The 22,720-nt window shown below is 46.5% G+C and overlaps 1 protein-coding gene across 1 annotated transcript in view; it reads right to left on the reverse strand.

Moving 5' to 3' along the window:
- Positions 1 to 22,251, reverse strand: part of NCALD (neurocalcin delta) — a 62,644-nt gene extending 40,393 nt beyond the window's left edge. Inside the window, exon 1 of the mRNA XM_075085527.1 lies at positions 22,087 to 22,251. The gene's annotated coding sequence lies outside the window, so the exon portion shown is untranslated. The remainder of the gene's footprint in view (positions 1 to 22,086) is intronic.
- Between the last annotated feature and the right edge of the window lie 469 nt (positions 22,252 to 22,720).

A 22,720-nucleotide genomic window follows, 5' to 3' on the forward strand; every position in this document is an offset into this window, starting at 1 on the left:
TGGTGTGGCTAAGTGCTACATTCACTCTCATTTGAAGGAGGAAAATCTCTTTTTTGGCAACGGGCTGGAGCAATTTCTGGTAAATGTTTTTGTGGAAAATGACAATGTAGTATGACAGAAGTGGGCCAGATCTTCCCCTAATGTGCAAGCTCTCTCCCTGCCTTAGATCAGTGAAGCGATAGCTGCTTACACCAGAGTGAAGCCCAGCAGCTACGAGCAGCATCCTTTCTGGAGGATCCCAAAGAACCAAGCCTGGAGAGCCCCTTGGCTTGGCCGAGGGAGAACTGACAGAAACTAATGAGACTCACCCAAAACACTTGCCCTCATCAAACCCTGCTCACTGCCCTGCTGCCTTCGGTGTCTCCTCTAACACTGTCCTGCCTAGGAGCTGTGGCTTGGATAGCCCACTCCACCTTGCATCCCACCAGGCACTGCAGCTCCTCAAGCACATTCAGGTGGAGAAGCAGGTTGTTAGCCAGACCAAGCCCAACAAAATAAGAACCACAGCAGAGGGGCTGAGACAGAAGTGGTGAAGGATAGTATGGGTGTGCTGTGCACAGAGCTGATAACCAGCTTCAGGAGCTGTGCAGGATGACTGAAACTGCTTATACCAAGGTCAGCACTGAAGGAAAGGGCTTCTCTGACTGCAGTGTTTTAGGCACCTGTCTGACAACTCGTTCAAACAAGTGCTTGTAAGTTCAAACAATGTGCATATTGGCCAAAGAGCCCAGGCAAAAAGAGTTTTTCCCTCCAACTGGCTAACATCAGCCATGGTTCATAAAAAAATTGCAAACACTCCTCTGAAATGCGCACATGGTGAAACGCCTAAAAGTTCTGAACTCGAGCTTCTGGCCAGCTGCGAAGCTGGTGCATGTAAATAGGTTACAGGCACTTTCCGTACAGTCAACAATTGTGGACCGAAGTGCCTGACAATGTTACATTTTTTGTGTAATTTCCCTTTGAACTGCAGCACACTGTAACCACTCAAACAGCACAAACAGAACTGATTTATTTAGATTTTGGTAATATAGAAGCAATGAGTATTCCATGCTAACAAGATGTCACCATCAGCAAACTGCAGATGATTTTAGCTCACTGTTTGAAGCATTGTACATTTGGCCCTTCATAAAGGAAGACAACATAACCAACGCAAGGATTCCTTTTTGTCCTGATCAATTATTTAAAATTATGTTAAACTAACACATACTGAGCACACTGCTAGAGCCTGCAATGTAAATACTGCCTTTTCAAATATAAAGGCAACCAAATGCTCAGCAAAGTTTGCTGTAGCTTGTAAACTCCCCAAGCATGGCCAAAAGAAATAAAGCTACTGCTACCAACATTACATGGGCTTCATGCCTGTGGTTTCTAACTATACTGTCCTTGCAGCATGGCCAGATAAAAAAAATTAATTCAGTTAAGTTGCATAAGAAACTCTGGTCCCACTAGCAACGCAAGACAGCTCAATCATGGTGAAAATCAATGACCTGTTAAGAATTGTGATGCCTTGGGGAGCGGGGGGCATATAACACCTGAATGCCTCTTTGCACAACTGACCCAAGCACACGCAGCCACTTCTTTCCCTAGGTCTCGGCCACTCTGTGGCAGCACCATCCCCCTCTCTGAGGCTGCAGAGGTGGACAAGTTCAGCGGTTCCGCTGCTGAGGTCCAAGCTGCCATCTAGCTTGAAATGCCCTGCTCTTGGGGTTTCCTAACTGGCTGTAATATCTATCCCTAAACTGCTGCCACAGGAGGCCTGCAGGTATTGAGCAATCACCAGACACCTTCCAACCTTGTGTGATGCCAAGCATGTTCAGCCATCCCTCATTGTAAAACATGTACAAAGCCCCAAAATGTCTGCCCAGCATCACCATGCCCTCTCCTCTGGAGGCTGCTCTCTCCTACCTCCTTCTGGTGCCACTTCTTGCTGCTGAGCTGCAACAGCCTATGGGAATCAGCATCTCTTATGCTACCAGTACTCAGAAGTTACTCCTGTTTCCAGACCAGTAAGAGGTCCAGGGGCTGGGCTGGTGGTGCTCATGGCTATCCGAATCTCATGGGAAGAGGAGGGTGGTCAGGAGCCACTGCAGAAGTGGGGAGGGAGGGGACAAGGGGAGGGAAATCTGATGCAGGGCAGGACTTCTCCTTATTTTGCTTGAAGGGCTTCTCCAAGCCCTGCTCCATATAACCTTTCACAAGAGCTGCAAAGAGTGACAGCAGATGCTGGCACCCAGAGGGAGGGCATTTTTAGTGCTGCTCTATTTCCTTCCCTGGAAGATTTGTTTTCCAAGGAGGAGGTCAGAGGCATGGAGCAGCTACCTAAGGGAGGGCTTTCTTGCCTGCTCCTCCGAAGCACTGGAAATCAAATGGAGTGCAGTGTGCCATGAAGCCTCACTTCACTGGAGCTTTTATCTTTTAAAATTAGGTTAGCAAATCTATTGCTACAGTAGCTTAATCTCAGAGTGCATTATCTGTACACATGATGGACTGGAATATGAACTAATTCTGTCAATAAAGTGACTGCCTGCATCTCAGTTGCCAGATACAAGGAACTCAGTCTTCCCTTTGAGATGCTAAGCAGTTGCAGTCTGGTATAGTGTCCTCCCTGTGCTTTTGGTTCAGATGCTTCCTACGTCTAAGTTTTCTCAGCAACAGATGATGCTCCGGGAGGGGAGGGGAGGAGAGGAGAGGGAATCTGGCTCCAGGCACCTGGCTGCACACTGTGACTCTGCACCAGCCAGTGCAGTGGCTTGGGGTCTGCAGCTCCCAGGGACATATCCGACTGATACCACAAGCTCTGTGGTACAGTGTGTATTAGAGCAGTAGTAGTACTACAAGACATGTAGTCCCTCATGTGCTGGGGACCCAGCTGCCTGGCTCTGCTCATCTTCAGCCTGTGTCCTGCATTGAGAGGAAAGGCAGAGGCCAGGAAAAGTGTTCCCTCTTCTGGGCTTAGGTCAGTGGGGAGCTTCCTTAGTGGCAGGGATCCTCTGCTGGAAGTTCACAACCAGAGCCCCCGGAGTTGCCTGAACAGAGCAAGGGGGCTGGACTGGGTCAGAGCATGTGTGCAGGTACACACTAAATGCTTTGAATCTAGAAACAACCTTTACCAAGTTACATCCTTTGACAGCAGCTCAGGAGGTGATCATTTTAGTATCAAACTCTACACATTACTTATCTACAGAAAGCAGGGGGCATCTAACTCCAGATTCAGGAACATAAATGTAGCTGTCTCCATACTAGCTATGGAAATCTATTCACTACCATTGCTGGAGTCTAGAGAGTGACTGAGCAAATCCCAAATTCATGAGCTGATTTCAGGCAAAAACTCCAGGAATATTGGAGGCTAGTTTCACAAAACTTCCAATCTCAAATCGTTGTTGCTGTGGAGTTCCTTCATTTTAGCAAAAAAGCTGGAAAATAAAACCTCATGCCAAATTAAAGCCTTTTCTGCCTTATTCCTCAGTTCAGCAGACAAATCCTGAAATCAATTGTTCTTAAAGCTGCAGCCAGGATAACTGTCCACCAAGTGAGTAAGTTGAAGTCTGGAGCATCATGGGAGTACTGGTCCTTGGGATGTTCTTGCCAAGTTGCTCTCCTTCATCTTTGAAATGCCATGGAGGACAGGAGAGGTGCCCGAGGACTGGAGGAAACCAAATATCACTCCAATATTCAAAAAGGGCAAGAAGGAGGACCTGGGAAACTATGGGACAGTCAGTCTCACCTCCATCCCCAGAAAGGTGATGGAGCAGTTCATCCTGGAGGTCATCTCCAGGCATGTAGAGGAAAAGAAGGTTATCAGAAGTAGTCAACATGGATTCACCAAGGGAAGATCATGCTTGATCAACCTGATAGCCTTCTACGATGGTGTGACTGGCTGGGTCAATGAAGGGAGAGCAGTGGATGCTATCTCCACTTCAGCAAGGCATTCAATACTGTCTTCCATAACACCCTCATAGACAAGCTAAGGAAGTGTGGGTTGGATGAGTGGACAGTGAGGTGGATTGATAACTGGCTTAACAACAGAACTCAGAGGGTTGTGATCAACTGGATAGAGTCTGGTTGGATGCCTCTAACTAGCGGTGTTCCCCAGGGGTCTGTGCTGGGTCCAGCCCTAATGCCCTGGACGATGGGATAGAGTGTAACCTTAGCAAGTTTGCAGATGATACCAAGCTGGGAGGAGTGGCTGATACACCAGCAGGCTGTGCTGCCATCCAACGAGACCTGGACAGGCTGGAGAGCTGGGCCGAGGGGAATATCATGATGTTCAAAAAGAGCGAGTGCAAGTTCCTGCACCTGGGGGGGAACAACCCCATGCACCAGTACAGGTTGGGGGCTGAAAAGCTGGAAAGCAGCTCTGTTGAGAAGGACCTGGGAGTGCTGGGGGACAACAAATAGGCCATGAGCCAGCAATGTGCCCTTGTGGCCAAGAAGGCTGACAGTATCCTGGGCTTCATTAAAAGGAGTGTGGCCAGCAGGTCGAGGGAGGTTACCCTCCCCCTCAACTCTGCCCTAGTGAGACTGCATTTGGAGTACTCTGTCCAGTTTTGGGCCCCCCAGTTTAAGAGGGACAGGGAACTGCTCGAGCAAGCCCAGTGGCTTCCAAGATGATGGAGCATCTCCCTTATGAGGAAAGGCTGAAAGACCTGGGTTTCTTCAGCCTGGAGAAGAGAAGATTGAGGGGGGATCTCATCAATACTTATAATATCTAAAGGGTGGGTGTCAGGATGATGGGACTAGACTTTTTTCAGTGGTGCCCAATGACAGAACAAGGGGCAATGGTCACAAGATGAAACACAGGAAGTTCCACTTAAATATGAGAAAAAACTCCTTTCCTGTGAGGAACAGGCTGCCCAGGGAGGTTGTGGAGTCTCCTTCCCTGTAGACATTCAAAACCCACCTGGATGCGTTCCTATGCCCCCTGCTCTGTATGTACCTGCTCAAACAGGGAGGTTGGGCAAGATGATCTCCAGAGATCCCTTCCAACCACTACCATTCTGTGATTCTGTGATTCTGTGATATAGTTTCAGTTGTAGGCACAAGGTGAAGGTTTGTCAGCCAGCCTTCAACATGCTAAGGTGAAAGCTTATTCTTCAGATTAGAGAATGCTCTAAAGTTAATAAAGAAGTGCAAAATTATAATGCAGGGAACAGGCTTAACTAGGCTGATTCAATATTTCTGAAGGCTTTTTCATTTTCCTTTTTTTTTTAAGGGAAAATCATTCAGTTCTCATTTATACAACACGTTCAGAAGTAGCTGATAACACTGAGACATAAAAAACCTGAACTGTTCAAGGGAAGGAGGGCAAGGACTGCTCTTCTTGTCATCAAAAAGGCAGCCAAATATTCAGTAATTTCTTCTCTCTCACTTTATTTGAGCCTAAAAGAGAAGTAGCTCTGTTCTTCGGTTTGTGGGATGTCACCATCAACTCCTCCAAAAGTCTCTAAACCCTTTGGCACAAAGAAGAAAGGAAGACAGTCAGATCTCCGTGGAGAATCACAGGATGATGTTGAGGGAGAATTCCTGCAGGCTTAATTGAAGAACTAGCAGGAATGTTGTATTAGGACTACAAGATATTTATAGTCTCACCCATCTTGAATGTAAAGGGTACAAATACAATTTTTGCTATTACTCTGCAGGCCAAGATCTAAGCAACACAGGCCAGAGCACAAAAGAATTTTCACCCCATTCCAAATTCCCATTAAAAAGTGTACTAAGCCTGAATAATGAGTTTAGTCATTTGAATCATGAATTTGGCTTCATAACCTGCTGGGAGACTGAAGCGGAGCAAAACACGTCTGCTAATACCCCAACTTGAGCGCTACAACTGGCAAGTCCTGCTGAAGAGAGATCTCAGACTGAATGTGTAGAAATGTTAGAGGTTAGAACTGAAGTTTCTTGGCAGAACTGACCTTATATGGAAATTCTGTAGAAAGTCTGTCTGCACTGGCTTTCAAACCAGCACATAAGCTTTTGTTTCTAATAGACAGATATATGTATATAGAAAAGTTAATTCAAAACCACTTAGGTAAAATCAAAGTAAATCATTCCTGCTGGGGGATGTGCTGGACAGAGTCAGAGAGTTGTTTCCTCTTTAAGGATCATGGGATGAAATGAAAGGGGAAATCTCAGGTAGAAAGTGGTTATAATAGGGTTCCTCAAAGATGAGTCTCGGCACGGATCTTGTTTAATGTTTTCATTAATAACCATGATGCATAATCCCAAAGCAGTGCAGTTTCTGATGACACCAAAGTGGGAGGCACTGTCAGCTGGACAGCCAGGCTGCCACACAAGAAGAATGGGATGACTTTAGCACTGGAATAGTGCCATGGGATGAAATCCCTTATTACAAAGTGCAGCTACTGAGGGACCAGTAGGAAGAATTGATGCTTTTAACTAGAAATGATGGAGTGGGAGGAAGAGTTGAAGATCTTATATAGCTGTAAGATAACTGTAAAACAGTGATATGATATGACCTGAACACATCATAATGGTGCTTCCTAATGAACCTGCTGAGATTGACCTGGTGAGTCCAGGGAGAGGGAAATATCAAAACGCAGCTGGTTGTACAAGGGTTTGGTGGTACAAGGACTCACCTGGATTACTGTAGTACGTGGCCGGGAAAGCATGCTCAAGAAAAGGGATTTTGGCCTGCAGTGGCTGCAGAGCTGGGCTGTTAAGCCAAATAAGGGAATGGAAAGCCTGTGTTCTCAGAGGACACCAGAGGCACTCGGCTGTTTAGCCTAGCTAAAGAAAGGCCAAGAGGGGATATGGTTGTAGTCTATAAATACATGAGAGGGGGTAAACACTAGGGAAGGAGAAAAGCTATTTAAACTGAAGGACAATGCTGGCACAAGAACAAATGGGTATAAACTAGCCATGAATAAATTTTGGCTGGGAATGAGAAGCAAATCTCTAACCAGTGGAGCAACGAAGTCTGTGGAACAGCCTTCCCCGAAGATCACAAGAAAAATGGCCTAGCTCATGTGAAAACAGAGTTTGAAAAATCCACAAATAGGGTCTACATGACCTAGACACCTGCAGTGGACTGGATAAGTCAGGAGGTCTCCTCCTGTCCTGCCTTCATCTGGAAGAAAAACAGCATCCTGAAAACCAAGGGCGCTTCTTGCAGTGGGCATAGGCTTTTTGGCACAAAGGGTCACCAAGAGGAGAGCCAAAGGCAGTAACATTAAGTAAACATGTTAACAATATCTCTGTCTTCTTCTGCAGTATGCAATCTCCCACCACTGCACATCAGTAATGCAGAGAAGCAGGAATGTGAGCAGAGGGATATACAAGGAGAGGAGCGAGTGCCAGGACGCAGCAGACAGGTCAGGAGAGCTGGCCAGCTCTGTCAAGTCAAGCATCAGAGAGTACTGGGAGCAGCAATACAATTATCACAAAGAAGTAATTGAAATTAAGATTTACAAGTAACCTCAATAAAATTCACAGCTAGTTGGGCTTAATCTTGGGGGAGTCAAGAGGCTTAGGAGAATATGTTGTCCAAATCTGTGGAATAGTAAGTTTTCCATTTTCTTGGAAAATAAACCATGGGCCCAGTTTCTATTCAATATTGATGGAGCAATTCACATTTTATACAAAGTCTTTCTTTCTTAATGTGATCCCTTTGCCTCCTATAGGCAACACAATAACTTATTAATATCATATAGCTTTTTCATCTGATGACCTCTGACCACTTTACAAAGATTACTGGGTGACAGCTGCATTTCAGCGTTGACTGAACCGATGCACAGGGAAAGGGAGGAAAGGATTTTCTAAAACATCTGTATGGCCTTTCGTATCAGCTGGTCTTGTGGTCCTGGACCACTTGGGGTCTGTTTTCAAGATTCCTGGTTTGGCAGAGACTCATAGGGGGACCAGCACAGGATAGACTCTCATCAGGCACTGTCTGACCCTACCAGGGCACAGAAGCTGTTGGCACTTAAACCTCCTGACGGCCATCCTTCTGCTTCAGGGCATGCCCAGGACTGTCTTGGTTGTGACAGTGGGGAGGCACCTTGCCCCATGCTCCCCCCAAGACACAGCATGGCAGACTGGAGGAACCCTTGTGCTTATCACCTTCATGCAGCAGTGACCTGAATGCACGAGGCTGCTCCCACAGCCGTGGTGCACAGGTGCTGCTTCATCGCTCAGGCTTTGTGTTCCCGCATCCCTGCGCTCCCAATCCCGCATCCCCGGCGATACACCATGTATCGCTCTGCTGCTGGGCTTCCTTTTTTCCTTGCTAGCCTCAGCACTCCCATTCCTCCGCAGGCAGACAATGACCCTCAGATAGTCATGGCTGAAAAATACTTCATATAACAAAAAACCATAATGTTCACCATTTGATGTGACTTCTCTATGTTTCAAATATTTTAAATGACAGTTTTAAGGAGGGCTGCCCCTGCAGTAAGTAACACAGACTCTTCGGATGCTGCAGGGTACAGGAAATGTTTGATTCTGCTGTTTAACTATCAGGTGCTTATATGCAAAAAATCAAGAGGTTAGCTTGTATGAAAGTTGTCAACTGCTCACTTAATAGGGAAGAACACAGCTGGAGGGGAGCTGTTGCCCTAGGACACCACCTTGGACTGAATTTTCTCTTTTCCTCCTCTGAAAACGGTCTGCCCAGGATTTGAAATAGCAATGAAGTACAAAATAGTTGTGAACGACACCAAGGCACTTTGTAAAACAAAAACTAGCCATGCACGGATCTGCAAGTGGAGAGGTACACCACCGTCCGCTGCTACCCGATGTCCTTCCAGAGGGCAGCACCGAGCGCAGTGAAACTGGTTCGAGATGAAATGGGGAGGTCAATGGCCCATCGTCTCAACCCCCTGCCCACATTTTAGCTATCTCATAAGTTTCCTCAGGGCAGGAAAAAATAGCTGAGAACAGATACCACAATACCTGACAAATTTATCTGACACCAGCTTTTCTTGGGGGCTGTGTAATATAGTTAACCGCTGTTCCCATTAGAAACAACAAACCTAATTAGTTTATGTAACTGCATTAGAAGGAGAAGGTGCATGTTGCTGATAGTTGCTTAGTGGGAATGCGATGTAGATCTTCCTTCTGTCCACTTAAAATTAAAATGATCTTCTTTGTATATTAGATTCAGCATCTTATAATGAAATGCAATAAAGATTCCTGGATTAAATCACATTTTTCTTAATATGTTTAAACAATTTTATGGAGTCTTTTATTGATTGAAGGAGGAGCAGTTTCAGGAATAACATGCTTAGGCAGACATGACAAACCATCCAATTATCCAGCACTTCTCAAGACCAGTGCCTGAAGTAATGAGTATGTCACATAACAGTGCTGCTTCCATTTGTGTGAGACACCTGAGAAGGAGCGACTGCAAGTCCTTGCAACTGGTGGTGTTGGGGGGTTTCAGAAATGACTGGGAGAAAATCCTGTCACTGTATTGCCTGCATGGACAAATTTAGCACTCTGTGAAATCTTGATCAAAATTACCCACCAGCAGAATTAGATAACCAACTTTCAGAAGTAAGGAATAGAGAGTTATGTCCAGTTGAGCAGTGGCAATCTGGACAACACTGATTCTTCAGTGGAAAGATTGAACCAAATCACCAAATATGATACAGAACAATGAATGCAAACACTGATGAAACACACAAATGGTTGAATAGGATTTTATTACCAGATTAAACAATGGTGCTTTAAAACAGGAGCACATTTTGGTTAAAAAATGGACAAGGTCAAGGAATTGTACATTAGATCCTCATGCTTAGTGGAACTAGAAATTCAAGGAAGTTTTTGCTTTTATCTGATGACGTGTAAGAAAAACTTGTGTTCAGTTTTGTGAAAGAAATAATATTTCCTGTTGTTGAGCTTTCCTTTAGAAAGACGTATTTCTGTTTCACTAGTGAGCACAGTTGTGTGGCTGTAAATGCACGGCAGCTGTGCAGGACAGATCCTTAATTATACCTATCCTTCCGTGAGTTCACTGGGAGTCAATTGCTCAAGGCTAATACAGATTAAAACGTATTCAGTTACTATGAAAAAATGCCCTAATGCCAGTCTTCCTAAATCCCTTGTATTATTTGGAGCAACATGAAGACAGCAACTTCTGATTGCAGGTGAAAGCGAAAAACTTTACACTTCCATGCAGTCATGCCCATGTCCTGCTTTACTAAAACCTGGGCTCCTGCTTTACCAAACCCCACAGTTCAAAACATCCCAGCCAATATCCTTGTGCTCGGCCAGGCTTTGATGTAAATCTGCAAAAATAGTATGAAAGAGTACCATGCGATGGCTTCTACGAAAGGACTTGCCAAGACATCATAGTTGTGATCACGTTCATCTGACTGGGACAGTCACTGACATTAAGTGATTTGCCTGGAGTTACGAGTGAGTCCATGGAGGGGTTTAAATGAGGACTGCAACCTGAAAAGGCCCAGCGTGACAGATTTTGTCTGCTACCAAGTGACATAACCTACCTATGCTCAGCATCTGATAAATGAGCTGCATTCCAGCATGCAGCAAGGCTGAGGCTTAGTCCTGTCCCACCAGCCACGCGGCCAGCGATGTCCCCAGGGACAGGAGGCTGCTGCCCTAGAACAGAGGCACAGGCAGATGGATCTGACTGGGAAATCCAGGGAAAGTGGAAACACTTCATGTCTAACAGAGGAAGTAATAAAAACAATCAAATGTGCTTGAAAAGCTGCAGGCAAGGAGATAGGTAAGTGTTCCCCTGGCTCTCTCAAACCCCACTGGCGTTATACTCCAAGGCCAAAAACGTAAAGGTTAAATCCAACAAAACCAGAAGCACCAGGAGAAAACTGCACCCAGAAATCTCCTTTGTTTTTTACCTCTTTCAACCCTGAAGTTTTATGAAGAGAGGACCTAGATATCAATTCCCTCTTGCAGAGTGAAATACAAAATACTTGACAGTGCTGCATGGCAGAGGCAGGGCTGCGTGCAGGGCTGTGGCAGCCGGGGAGCTGCGGTGCCATTACGTAGGGCACAGGGCTTGCTTCAGGCAGTGGAGGGTTTAGAAAACTGATATTGGGTACCATACAGCACTAGAAAAGTGGGTCATGTTGGTCTCTCATTGAGAGGATTAATAATAGGATAATAATATATAATAATAATATGCCAATTGGACACCTATGTGCTCATTCTGGAGAAATGGCAGAGCAGAAGGGGTGTAGCACTGGATATCCATTTCTGCAGTTTCCACATCTTTAAAATAAATGGCTTGTAAACTAGAAAAGGTTTAAAACTGAACCAGGCAGTATAAAGTGTGTGTACTAAGGAACAACAGGAAATCAGCATCAAATCCACGCACAGGAAAGAAACCTCTCTGCAGATTCAGGTCAGCATGGCACACGATAAAGGCCCTCTATGCAGATGGCTGTTTTGCTGTAGACTAAAGATTTTTCTTTATCCTTCCTTCTAGCCGTGTTCCCCGCTTCCTTCGCTCTGGTCCTGTTAAAAACCCACCACTTTGTTTTTTCTGAAGCCCAGGGCTGGGGAGAGCTCAGGAGCTGCAAGCTCTCACCGTGGCCACCAGCAGGAAACCAGCCCACTGAAGCATGACAAAAAAGCTGGCAGCTCCAGCCTGTTGAACAATTTTCTAGTTTTAAGGGTTTTTTTTTCAAGGATTCCCACCCAGTTATGCATGATGACATTTAGCACATCACCTGTGACTACGAAGCAAATGCATCTGGGTGCATTCCCCAGCACAGGGACCAACTGGCACGGAAATTCCCTCCTCCATCCTGTTGAACTTGTTCACCAACCTGAAGAGTGACTGTGTGCCATCTGCCCCGTGAGGTGGGCCCAGTGGCACAGGCTAAGTCCCAGATTGGGCTTGGGCACCAGCTGGGAGGATATGAATTGGCTGGGAGCAAAACTGGGGTAGGGACGGCTCTGAACAGAGAGTGGTTTTGATCACCGAGCTCCAGTGCTGGGGATGCTCCCTATTTAATGCAGTACAGGCACAGCTGTTACCTCAGGAAACTGGATAACTTGTCACCTACTTCAATGTTAATGCTAAAATAAGAAATGGCAAGGCTTGAGGGACACAAGCTCTTACCTGCTGGGAAAGGGGTATTGAGAGGGGATTATGAACTAGACCCAAGGTCCAAATAATTTGGGACATGCTCTGCAAGCTGCCTGGGGCTCTGTTGCGGGCTTGCTGGAGCTCTGAAGAGGTTTCAGGACACTTGTGGACCAAACAGCCAGACTGGCATGGACAAAATGCACCACTGGTTAGCACAGGGGAAAAACGTCCAGTGGGAAGGGCCAGGAGAGGTGGGAATGATGGAGTGGGCAGTGGCAGCCCTGGCTGGGGAGGAGGGTGCTGGGGGATGGAGTCTGCCTGGTGCTGGTGCTCTCTGGTGATACAAGTGGGCATGAGCCAGGGCATCTTATCACAGCTCTGCACCCAGGCTTCTGCCTGATTTTGGCAGCCCTCTGCAGACAGAGTCACAGAGCCCAGAGCCTTGCTCCCATGCTGTGTGTATGTGGGTCCTGCTCTCCACTGCAATGGACACCACTGTACACATACGTGCCAGTAGCACCCCTGAATGCCAGCCTCAGTGGGGCTCAGCCTCTGCCCACACTAAGCAAGCCTGTGGTTGGTGTTATTCCAGACCCCAAACCAGAAAGAGGGCTGTGGCATGGCTGGTCCAGGCCCCCAGCACCCCACATGTAGCAGCAGCATCTGTCCAAGCAGCAGGTGACTCATCCATGTCTGGCCACCTTCTTGTGCAGTGCCTTTCACTATGACTCTGGGGATTCCCACATACAGGCAGGCGCTGCTGCCTCCTGTGGGGTAGAGCTGGGGGGTCCTGCATGCTGAAGCCCCTGCACGCAGCAGGGGGCAGCTCCTTTCCATCCCTCTGCCAGGGCCACTGAGACATGGTGACAGCAAGCTGCTCTTGTAAGCATTTAATTTTTAATTCCTCTCAGGGTTTCTTTTCCACCGCCCCCCCCCACCCCCCCCGCAGCCCCAGGGGAAGTCTGCTGCCACCCATTTCTGGAGCTCGTGGTGTTTGGCTGCATGCCTGACCATGAGGGATGAAAGAGGGGTGTCCCCGGCCAGCCCTGGTGGATACTGCCCAGAAGCCCCTCCAGAGCAGCTGCTTCCCAGGGTCAGCTTTCAAGGATGGGCACCCTGAGAACTGGGGCTGTGTCCTGGTTCAGGGGGACCTGCCTGAATCCTGGGGCCAGGCTCCCATGGGCTTATTTTCCTAAAGGCTTCCCCTCCTTCTCCTTCAAAGCAGCATCCACTATCAGGAGATTCTTCTGGTCAAGTTGGTCTACAAAGATGCTGGACAGCAGGAGCACGCCACCTGCCAGGGCACCTTCATGCTGCCCTGGCCACGAACACGCCCCTGTGTAGCTGGAAGCCATTCGGACATGTTTGGGATTCCCCCTTGAAAGAAAAATAATAAACGTTTCTCGTGAAGGGCAGCTGCAAGTTGTGCAAACCTGAAGCTTGCCCCTGAAAAGCACCACTGAGGGCTGTCAGGAAGGAATTGCCAGGCTCGCCACTGAGGAGGCAAAATTGCCTGAAATACTAGGAACTGTCACCTGCCTGGTAGTTGCCATTAGCATCCAGGGGCAGCTCGGACCCCACTCTGTGCAGACACAGGAGAGTGTGCAGCTGTCCTGCTCAGCTGCAGATCCCCCCCTCACCCTGCTCAAGCCCTTCCTTTGCTTAAAAATGTTATTTTGGGAAAGAAATGAATAATGGGAACAGCACTGGAAAAGCACGGGGAATTCAGCAAACAAAAGAAAAGCTGCTATTTTCGAAAATGCCTCAAACTTGTAACTGTGGCTTGTTTTAACCCCTTTTCTCCCAGCTGTCTCTCCACTGCGCTGCCTGGAGTGCCATCCACAAACACAGTGTGATCCATGTGCAACAAAGGTGTGTTTTCTACAGCCTCCTGGTACAGGAGCAACACCACAGTGAACTAATAACTGACACATGGTGAACTAATAGAGAAATACTCTTCAATTTTTAATCAGACATTTTGAATTAAGTAAGGTGGGTGCTTCTGCAAAGGTCCCAGTGTCTAATAAAAAGAGCAAAAATCAGGCAAGCAGTCACCCTACTAGAGTTTCTGTCATCTTTTGTCATTTCTGAAACAATTGTATTTTTCTAATTGGGGCATCACAAGCATTATGTGGACATGGTGGGTTGGGGGGGGTCTAACCCTGCACAGCAGCCCACTGCCCATGGTTCACAGAGAAAAGTCCATCACTGCTGAGAAACTGAATCTGCCAAGGCTGCAGATCCAGGCAAATCCAAGTAAAAATAAATCAAAATATACAATCAGAAGTGCAAATCTAATCCAAAAATTAAAAATTAATACAATAAAATGTGCAAAACTGATCCACAGATTAGATGTTTACCATTATAAACTTATCTTCACAAATTCACCGAGCCCCACACAGAGCTGGCATGGTTCATATTATGCTGCTGTTTTATCAGCTCTTATTTATCCTTGCCACTAGTGTGACCAGATCTGTAAGGTATCTTTGCAGCCCTGGTCAGCACTGGCATGGCTCTCCTGCCTGCACCATCCTGCACCAAGGGAAGGCACAGGTGACATCTGCCACGGGTGGCTCCACAGGTCCTTCTGACATGGGAGAGCCCACATGGGCTAAAACCTAGCAGACAAGAGGCAAAATAGGAAATAAATGTGATGGAACTGCTGCCATGATGATGCTGGAGGAAGAACAACTAAGGTCTGAGCTTGTGTTTTCAGTTCCTAAAGTGACACTGCCCTGTCTGAGCACTGCTGTGCACATTGGCTGGGACTCCCATGAAGCAGGGCATGGGGGCTCCTCTCTCACAGGTGATCCGATTTCTCAGTTTTTCAGAAAAGGGTTCTTTTTGTTTCAGGAAGAAGACTCCAAACTCTGCTCCCGGGATTTTCCCTCCCAGGAGAAGTCTGAGAAAATAAAAATCTGGATTTTGTTCAGAAAGAAAGGAGTTCCTCTTTCCACTGCCCCATAGCTTCCCCGTTCCCAGCACTTCTGCCTTTCACTGAGCTCTGCTTCTCAGCTTTTACCTTAGCGGGGACAAGTGGGACTTCCTTGGCAGGAGTCACTCAGCCTCTTCATCAGGCTCTGACAGCAGAGGTAAAGCAAAACATAGATAGTCTTTCTGCAGCAGTGTCCACTACACAGAGGCTCTTCAATAACCCCATGACTGAATAGTTCCAACCAGACCTCAGAGCTGTAAGAGGTTTAACATCACGTTGGGGATTTGATTAAGGAAACCCTCCAATGTGGCAAGGAAGAACTGCAAATTCTGCTAATGTTCTCAATTTTTAGTAGTAAAATAGCTGAAAGTGAAGGGTGAAGTGAAATAATTGAAAGTGAAATCTGCTTGCTGTGTCAAACCAATAATGTTCAAGCAAGAGGAGACTGTGGTTAGACTGAAGGATGTATCCTTACTAGCCGTAATTTTGCACACCTCTTGTTCACATCATCCTGTGAAATAAGTCTACAAAAATGCAGGTTACCCTTCAGATAAGACTGTTTTAGTAGGGTCCGAACAACTTTATATGAAAAACCTCACGCAAGATAAACAGCTATGAATAGGACACTTGACAGACAGGTCCAGAGGACAACAGACAGTGTTTCTGCTGAGATATAATTGCTCTAATTGGACCTGGGCTTGCTAAAATGGTAAAGTTAAAGAGGACTCTCCAATCATGCTGCCATTCTGCACAAAAGAATAGTGTTGTGATAGGAAGCATATAGCAGTTGTGGAAATAATCAACGGCTTTGTGTTTGCTTCTCCCTGGCATCCTGATTTGCCATTAGGAACATGCACACAACATGAGCAGAATATTTTCTTTAGAGTTAAAGATTCTTGGGACTGAATTGCTTCATGGCTGAAGTCTTTTTGAGTATTATTCAGCTAAAGTTAGACACTTCAAATGAGCCGGATCCATTGTGTTTTTGCAGTCCTGGAGGAGTTGTAGAAAGACCGTGTGAGGCATCATCAGGGAATCTGCCTGCTCTAGGAGTGAGGGAATTTGGCAAAGCAAGAAGCTAACTTTGACCTTCTTCAGCTTTAACTTTTTTCTGCAGCAAAAGCCTGCATACTACCAGATCTGCTCATCTAACAAAACCTCCGTACATGTAATTTTGGGTTTCTTCAAAACCTGGTCTCTTCTATGAGAACAAGCATGAAGCTTTTAAAGACAAAATCTTTGTTCTCCAGTAGCATGTACTCTGCAAAGATTGTCTGTGCAGTCACCCTATTTTGAAGTCAGCGTCCAGCAGAGAGAGCAGCCCTTTTAGTAGCAAAATGACAGACTATCAGGATTTTGCCTTCCTGACTCCCTCAAGCATCTCTGTTTCACGTGAGGTTTGGCTGGCCCGTACCGCACACACCTTTGACATTGGACAATGTGACCAGAGGTCTCTGCTGGAGCAAACAGTGATGAACACAGAACAACCAAGAAGTGGCAACCCTGCCCCTGGCCTCATCCCACTATCACCTGGTCACTTAACCCTGCCCAGGGCTCCCCTTTCCCCATGTGGCACCCCTTGCCCCATGGTCCAGCCTGCCCCTGCAGCAGGCCAGCCTGGCTCTGGCTGGCTCCTGAGCCCCCATTCCCTCGACAGTGAAATTCACCACACTCTTAATAGGCTTTGTGACAAATGTGACAGGTATAAACCTGTATCAAAGCCTTTCAGCCCCAGTATACACCTGCTTCCATGCACAAAGATGGCTGAAACACTGCCTTCTGCCCCTCTGGGGTTTGTAAGTAAACACGCAAAAATACTGGTGTGAGGGTCAGGAGCTGTTCATACCCCACCTGTCAACCAGCACTTGCACAGGGGACCCCAGGTGAGGCCACTTATCCATAAAGAGGCAACCTGGCTTATTGCACCCTCCCTAACAAAAATCCTTGATCAGGTCATCTGCAGTGACACCCTGCAGCTCCTGTCCTTTGCTCACATTACAAATACCAGATCCATGTTGTAGGATGTGCGCCACCCACAACGTGAGTGACAGAGCAGACGTCTTTCCCTGAAGTCAGGCAAAGCGCCAGGGCTGGGTGTAGTTGCATGCAGGAAGGTGGCCTTTGGCAGGTGTGGGAAAAGGGTCTTGCTCCTCAGAGCACATTGGAGACGACAGTGTCCCTGAGTCACTAGCAACCATGTCACCAGCCAGCCCATTATCTGTGCAATCCTGGGTTCATGCGTCCACACTTCTCCTTTTCCTGCCCTGCCCTAATATTTCCTCTGGAGAAGCACTCTCAGCAGGACTGCGAGAGATGTACGGGGATGTCAAAGCATCAAACATGCCCTGCACTCAGTTTCTGTCTCCTCCTAAGGCCAGCTTTGCTTTGTGCATTGTTTGCTTTGCTCCACATATGGGCTTGTCCAACGCCCCAGCAAGGTGGTAGGAAAAATTGGCCATGGATGATGCTCTCCAAAGGAGTGTTTCAGACAAAATCTGACGGGATCTATCAACACAAGTCCAACTAAAAAGAGAGTATGTGCTCATTTCTAGGTCATATGTCTATGATAAGCCAAAGATCATAATAAGAATAATAAAAAACGGGAAGGATTGACATCAGTGAGATTTACACAGCTAAAACTTAGCACAACACTGTGAACACGTACAGCAAAATGTCTTGAATTATAAAATAAGAGAAAGAGCGCTAAACCTCTGATCTCTCCTGTGAGAGGAGGCATTGCTGGAAACTCTGGACACTGGGCAAATGAAAACCAGTGTTTCAGCCCAAACTACAAGTTTCTTGGTTTTTCTGCAGGTAAATCAGATCTCAGTGTCATTTCATGGCTGAAAGCAATTCAGCAACTATCAGCCCAGCCACACTGAAATTCAGCAGAACAGGATCTGAGCACTTCAGCTCTTAATGGTTAGATGTTTCTGTGGAAATGAATCTTAGAAAAAATGAAGTTCGGCAGAAAGTTGACAGTGTGTTGAGACCGCAGAAGGGAGAGGAACTTTACAACTCGGCCTTCACATTTTCCACCTATAGGATTTCAACATTTGCTAAAGTTGTAGTGAGGGCAGCTTCTTCACAGTGCTCCCTCTGGGAAATATCACATTCAGCAATTCCTGAATTACAGTTTCTAATTATATTTTCATACTGTAATGCTGTCTGAAATGCAAATTTGATGACAGAATAATTCGATCCATGTAAAATAATTACAAAATTACTGTTTCTCAAACCTCAGCTTATACTCCCTGCTATTTAAGAAGATAAATTTAACAGCAGCAAAAGTACAGCCAAAACATAGTCTATTTTTTTAACTGTTATCTGACTATAACTGTCTGCATAGATTTTGGCTCACCATGGAAGATTATTTCTAAAATACGGCTACCAAAATTATTCCAGAGTTAGGATTTCTGTTACTTTAGCTTGGAACCAACAATCAGCTCAACTTTTATGTTGCAGTCAGAGTACTATAGGCATGGCGACTGGGTTTAATTGGAAAAGCAACTGTTGATTAAAATGCCAAATCTGTACTGCAGCTCAGTTATCATTTAAATCAGTTGTTGCTAATATTGGTGCAGGACATTAAATTAGTACAATGTAATGATTTTTAGCAGGGTGGAAACCAGCTTCTGCAATATGTAATTGAAGAGCCTGAAACTCCATATTGCTACATCAGTTCCCACTGTCTGACAATTTGCCCCCCCAATATGAGGGACTTTATCCCCCTCGCCCCAATATTGCCTTGAGTATTGGCTAGGACCTTTAAAAAGACAGCAGAAATCTCATTTTGTTTGAAAAAATGCAAGGAATCAGTGTTCTGTATTGCAAGGTTTTTTTAGGCTTTATTATGCTTCTAGCCTAAATTTAGATTGTCATCACCCATCAACTCAACTGGATCAAGGTAGAGCACGCCAAAGGCTTGAGTGTATTATTATTACTAGGCTAGAGGCATCAACAGCTCACACCTCTTTTTAAATTTCCCTAGCCGCATCCAGTTGTGTGAGAAGTGACTCCAGGAGATCTCAGTCCTGTTTTTAGCCAAGGTTTCTCATAGTTGAAGTGCCCTGATTCCTCAGGAATTGCTGGTCTGCTCCCCCTTCTCCGTGGACAAGGAGACTGTCAGAAGAGATCGTCTCCTCCCTGTGTGCGTGCCAGGTGTGATGTCTGCAAATGGTATGAAGGTTGATGGGAGGTATAAGGGTCAACCTAGCCTCCCCAGAAGTAGGTGCAGTGTCACCAAGCCCGTGTGCATCTCATTTTTTTTCTCTTTATGTCAGAGGATTTCTAGTAAGTTGGCAGTCTCATGGTTGTGCTCTTGGGCAGAAGATGAGGGATAGGCTGCAGCCACCTTCCCCCCCTCTCAGCAGTAGGAAGGAACCTACAGGCAGTTTGTTCTTTTCTCATGGTAGGTGAAACCATGGCAGGGCAGAGACAGCAAGACGTTTAGCATTATATTGCCTGGCAACTTCACACACTACCAAGGTAAAATCCAAGTGTGTGTCAAAAGGGTTTGGTACAGAGCTGACCAGCAAAAACGAGAGCATGAAATCTCCAAGCAGAGGCACACAACCCCAGGATGACTCTTGCACATCGTCCCTTGCCCTTCCCCTGAAGAGAGACCTGTGCCTTTTCCTCCAGTTGCTGACTCTTGCACTGCCTGCGAGCTGCCTGCCTGACCACGTCTCAGTCATCCCCACGGCCGGGGCTCAAAGGGGCCAGGGCTGAAGGGATGCTCAAAGCCCACAAAGACTCAAAGAGATGGGACAGAGCTGGTGACTCTGCCAAGCAGGACACATCCCTGTGCAACCTCAGCGGCACTCACCAGTTTCCCCAGTAATGCTGCCTTTCAGACCTCCCACCACAACATGGCCAGGACCCTTCTGGTAAAACATGAAGCAGTTTGTCATCCTCCTCTCTCAGGTCAAGTTAGTGCCTTTTGAAGACTTGCTCAGTATCGCTAAAGCAAGATATGTCCATTCCAGGTGGACATATTTCTAATTAATGGCTCTTGAGCAAAACCTGCATAAATTATTTTTCACCTTGTAGCTGTTTTCAAGGCATGAAATGTTAAAGGATGCTACTAAATGAATGGAGTGAAGCCCCAGCCCTCACTGAGCACCATTGCCACACTGATAACTCAAGTCAAAGCTGGCAGACAACTATATGTGGAGCCAAATCCTCCAGACGTGAAGGTGAATGACTGTTCTTGAATGGCAGGTAACACTCAGCTCGACTGTCGCTGTACTCCATGCCCCAGACCTTCGCCAGGCTTGCTCCACTGATATAAGCTAGCGAACAAGCAGGATTTGGAGGGGTCACATCAGCCACCTCCCCCCTGCCCTCTCATCCCACCGCACTGCCCAGACTCTGGGGGGACTCACAAGCAGGTGGTGGGGCATGGACCGCCATCAGCCAAAACACGGCTCCTCATGCCAGCTGGGGAGCAGCTGTGCCCAGCTCAGCTCAGCTGGCTCGCCTTGGGGAGGATGCCAAGAGCCCTGCTCCCTGCAGGAAGGCTGCTCATGGGGTGCTAGCACCTCCCCGGCAAAGCTGCGAGGTTCCTGTAAACCTTTCTTAAACTCACCTATGAGGAGACAGTCAAGATTCCTTGTGCGCTGATGCATTGGCGTCGGGTGAAGAATTTAATAAAGTTCAAAACATTTCACCCCCTCAAACACTGATATTATAGAGTTAAATTGGAAAGAACAGATGAGATGATAACACTAAGTGAAATGGTTTAGAGGTTTCAGATACATTTATCCTTGCTGCTCTGTTAAGAATGCCAAATGCAGTGAAATCCAGAGGACTAAGCCATAACTTTCCTTACAGAAGTGCTTTCAGTTTTAATCTCTGCCTTGGCTCCCTTTCTGAAACAATTACTTCTGCTGCATTTGTAATATCAGAATAATTTTTACAGAATTTTTTTATCTTTTATTTTTCTGTGTTTAAAATTGTTTTGTAGCTCCATGATTGTTTCAGAGTGGCAGCTGCTTTAGAAAATCATTACCATTATCAGTAAACCCTTTGAACTTTGGGAGGAAAGGAACAGGAATATATAATTAGAGGAGATAAGAACGATCTAGCATACTTTTCCAGGAAACAGCACACACGATGCTTCAGCTGTAATCTCTTCTTAAAATTAATCTATATGTTCCCACACAAACAAACTCAGGCTGTGGCACTAAACTTGAGGAGCCCTGTGATCTCCTTCTCCAAAACAGCCCCCTCAGAGTAAGTGCAATACAGAAACAGACCCAAACTCCCTCTTCTTTTTACAAAAAGATCCAAACAGCATTTCGTTTTTCAATTACTGTGGTGCTGTTCATGCTGCAGTTCTTTTTTTAGCTAGTCTAACCGCTCTCAAACCACAACAGAAAAAAAAAGAGCAAAAAACAAGCCGTGCATGTGCACGTGAGAAAAAGGGTAAAAGCCTGTGTTACAGCAATGTTGCTCTCTTGGCATATTTCAGCTAATTTTTCAGGAGGTTCTTGATCCTTTCCTCTGTAAGTAATATATGGTCAAGAGTGCCACATGCCCCGGGAGAGGGATGGGAAGCCTGGGGAGCATGTGGGGTGCGGGGGCTCCGTGTGAACAAAGATGATTTAGACTCGAACTTTGGGAGTTGGATTTCAGGCTGTTCCTAGCTGCATCGGCTGCTGGCTTCCCTCTCACTGAACACGTTGGGTACAAACCCGCCTGAATTGGACAGCATTTAAAACCCAGAAGTTCCAACAGAGGTAAAAAGCTGTAGAGCTGCCCAAATCAACACAATACCTAGACGTAATTTCTTTTAACTCCCAAATGCATTAGCTGAGGATTACTCGTGTTCATTTATATTCCTAAAGTGTCAAATGAGAACAATATAATTTTATTCTCCTTTCATGGATCATTAATCTAAATTTAACTCCGCTTTGCAGTTTGCACACAGAATTAGTAACTGGAAGCTGCTTTGCATTTATCTGATAGTGCCGGGCTCGTTCATCAAGGCAAACTTCCAGCCAAAACAAACAAGTGAAAAAAATATCAGTCACGATAAGCTGCTTTCTATCCTATCCTTTTTTTTAAAAGGAAAAAAAAAAATACCTGACAAGAACATAAAGCAAATGGTTACCTCACACTGCAGAAATGCAAGTTTTTAATAGTCCATGCTCTGGCAGCCCCTGAGAAACAGCAGCGGCGGCGGCGGTGGTGGCGGCAGGGATAAATCCAGCATCCACTATGTTCTCACAAGGCTTTGGCTGCGCGGCCGAAACCGCAGGCTCTGCCTCCAGCTGACGTCAAGGCGGCTGTCACATGGCCCGGCGCAAGCCCAGGGAGCACTGGTTGTCCTGGCAACCCCAGCACTGCTCCGAAATTATTTCAATAGGTCATCTGTCACACTGCGCGCACATTGGAACCATCGCGGGCGCCCGGACAACCCAAACACCAAGGGCTCGCTGGAGCTGGCTGCGGCAGGGGTTGGTCCCATCACCGACGCGCTCTTAAACCTGTCCTCATAAGAGAACGCGCCTCCCTCTTCCTCTTCCTCCTGCATCCCCAGCTTTGAGCGGAAAATTGCCTTATACACCTGGTTCGCCCAAGCAAAGGGGCAAAATCACTGCTCCCTGTCCGCCCCTGAGCACCTTGATGATGCGCAGCCAGGCGCTGCAACAGCTGGCTAAAATGTGGGTCTTTCAGAATGACACACAGCTCAGGTTTTACTCACAGCCACAGAGATGTGTGCTTGGTACTCAGCATCTCTGCCC

This window comes from Phalacrocorax aristotelis, chromosome 2 (genome assembly GCF_949628215.1).
Source record: "Phalacrocorax aristotelis chromosome 2, bGulAri2.1, whole genome shotgun sequence".
In the NCBI taxonomy this organism is placed as follows: domain Eukaryota; kingdom Metazoa; phylum Chordata; class Aves; order Suliformes; family Phalacrocoracidae; genus Phalacrocorax; species Phalacrocorax aristotelis.